The sequence below is a fragment of the Lottia gigantea genome (genome assembly GCF_000327385.1).
Source record: "Lottia gigantea unplaced genomic scaffold LOTGIsca_12, whole genome shotgun sequence".
NCBI classification, from domain to species: domain Eukaryota; kingdom Metazoa; phylum Mollusca; class Gastropoda; family Lottiidae; genus Lottia; species Lottia gigantea.
The window spans coordinates 2903271-2903500 of NW_008707225.1; positions in this window are offsets into that span (position 1 = coordinate 2903271).

Genomic DNA, 230 nt, shown 5'->3' on the forward strand with positions numbered 1-230 from the left:
TGCCTTAAAACGTGCTAGATGCATATTGTTGTTAGAATTTTTAAAACTTTGGTTCGAGGTTTATATTCACAAGAACGTGTACAAGTAAGATTCGGAAAATATCGACGCCGTTTAACCCTCAATGTACTGAAAATACAATTAAAGTGCATACTGAACGTGAGAGGCAGGGGCGATAGTTTTTGTCAGAAAAACTTTACTTTATAAGGATAACGACGTAGGTTTTCAAGGGA